Source organism: Cherax quadricarinatus, chromosome 14, assembly GCF_038502225.1.
Source record: "Cherax quadricarinatus isolate ZL_2023a chromosome 14, ASM3850222v1, whole genome shotgun sequence".
Taxonomy (NCBI): Eukaryota; Metazoa; Arthropoda; class Malacostraca; order Decapoda; family Parastacidae; genus Cherax; species Cherax quadricarinatus.
Window position 1 is genome coordinate 6,092,714 of NC_091305.1, and position 2,500 is coordinate 6,095,213.

The following is a 2,500-nucleotide window of genomic DNA, read 5'->3' on the forward strand; positions in this document are numbered from 1 at the left end:
TAGCAGGTACACTTCAGTCTGGGGAACACAAAGTGGTCATTGCAGTGATGTATAATCCACCACAGAACTGCAGGAGGCCAAGAGAGGAATATGAAGAGAGCAACAGAGCAATGGTGGACACACTTGCTGAGGTGGCAAGAAGAGCTCACTCCAGCAGAGCAAAGTTGCTGGTTATGGGGGATTTCAACCACAGGGAGATTGACTGGGAAAACCTGGAGCCACATGGGGGTCCCAAAACATGGAGAGCCAGGATGTTGGACGTGGTGCTGGAAAACCTCATGCACCAACATGTTAAGGACACTACCAGAGTGAGAGGGGAGGATGAACCAGCAAGATTGGACCTTGTGTTCACCCTGGGCAGCTCAGACATTGAGGACATCAAGTATGAGAGTCCCCTAGGAGCTAGCGACCACGTGGTTCTGTGCTTTGAATACATAGTAGAGCTGCAAGTGGAGAGAATAACAGGAGTAGAATGGGAAAAGCCTGACTATAAAAGAGGGGACTACATAGGGTTGAAGAACTTCCTGCGGAAGGTCCAGTGGGACAGAGAACTGGCAGGAAAGCCAGTAAATGAAATGATGGAATATGTAGCAACAAAATGCAAGGAGGCAGTGGAAAGGTTCATTCCCAAGGGCAACAGTAACAACGGGAAGACCAGAACAAGCACTTGGTTTACCCGACGGTGTAAGGAGGCAAAAACAAAGTGCAATAGAGAATGGAAAAAGTACAGAAGGCAGAGAACACACGAAAATAGGGAGATCAGTCGCAGAGCCAGGAATGAGTACGCACAGGTAAGGAGGGAGGCCCAGCGACAGTATGAAAATGACATAGCATCGAGAATCAAGACTGACCCGAAACTGTTGTATAGCCACATCAGGAGGAAGACAACAGGTCTCACAAGAAATGATCAGGAGGTATGTGAGGAGCTGAACAGGAGATTTAAGGAAGTTTTTACAGTAGAGACAGGAAGGGCTGTGGGAAGACAGCACAGAAGGGAACATCAAGAGGGAATATACCAACAAGTGTTGGATGACATACGAACAACTGAGGAGGAGGTGAAGAAGCTCTTAAGTGACCTTGACACCTCAAAGGCGATGGGACCGGACAACATCTCCCCATGGGTCCTTAGAGAAGGAGCAGAGATGCTGTGTGTGCCTCTAACCACAATCTTCAACACATCCCTTGAAACTGGGCAACTACCTGAGAAATGGAAGACAGCTAATGTAGTCCCCATATTTAAGAAAGGAAACAGAAACGAGGCACTAAACTACAGACCTGTGTCTCTGACATGTATTGTGTGCAAAGTCATGGAGAAGATTATCAGGAGGAGAGTGGTCGAACACCTGGGAAGGAACAAGATTATAAATGAAAACCAGCATGGGTTCATGGAAGGCAAATCTTGTATCACAAACCTCCTGGAGTTTTATGACAAGGTAACAGAAGTAAGACACGAGAGAGAGGGTTGGGTAGATTGCGTTTTCCTAGACTGCAGGAAGGCCTTTGACACAGTTCCCCACAAGAGATTAGTGCAGAAGCTGGAGGATCAGGCACACATAAAAGGAAGGGCACTGCAATGGATAAGGGAATACCTGACAGGGAGGCAGCAACGAGTCATGGTACGTGAAGAGGTATCACAGTGGGCGCCTGTTACGAGCGGGGTCCCACAGGGGTCAGTTCTAGGACCAGTGCTATTTTTGATATATGTGAACGACATGATGGAAGGAATAGACTCTGAAGTGTCCCTGTTCGCAGATGACGTGAAGTTGATGAGAAGAATTAAATCGGACGAGGATGAGGCAGGACTGCAAAGAGACCTGGAGAGGCTGGACATGTGGTCCAGTAACTGGCTTCTCGAATTCAATCCAGCCAAATGCAAAGTCATGAAGATTGGGGAGGGGCAAAGAAGACCGCAGACAGAGTATAGGCTAGGTGGACAAAGACTACAGACCTCACTCAGGGAGAAAGACCTTGGGGTGACCATAACACCGAGCACGTCACGGGAGGCACACATCAACCAAATAACCGCTGCAGCATACGGGCGCCTGGCAAACCTGAGAATAGCGTTCCGATACCTTAATAAGGAATCGTTCAAGACACTGTACACTGTGTATGTTAGGCCCATACTGGAGTATGCAGCACCAGTCTGGAACCCACACCTGGTCAAGCACGTCAAGAAGTTAGAGAAAGTACAAAGGTTTGCAACAAGGCTAGTCCCAGAGCTCAAGGGAATGTCGTACGAGGAAAGGTTAAGGGAAATCGGACTGACGACACTGGAGGACAGAAGGGTCAGGGGAGACATGATAACGACATACAAGATACTGCGGGGAATAGACAAAGTGGACAGAGATAGGATGTTCCAGAGAGGGGACACAGGGACAAGGGGTCACAACTGGAAGCTGAAGACTCAGACGAGTCACAGGGACGTTAGGAAGTATTTCTTCAGTCATAGAGTTGTCAGCAAGTGGAATAGCCTAGCAAGTGAAGTAGTGGAGGCAGGAAC

General features: G+C 48.3%; 1 protein-coding gene across 8 annotated transcripts in view; it reads left to right on the forward strand.

Annotated features, from left to right (window-relative positions):
* The window catches only part of LOC128695704 (carboxypeptidase D), a 246,567-nt gene that overhangs the window by 73,583 nt on the left and 170,484 nt on the right, over positions 1-2,500 (forward strand). The window lies entirely within an intron of this gene.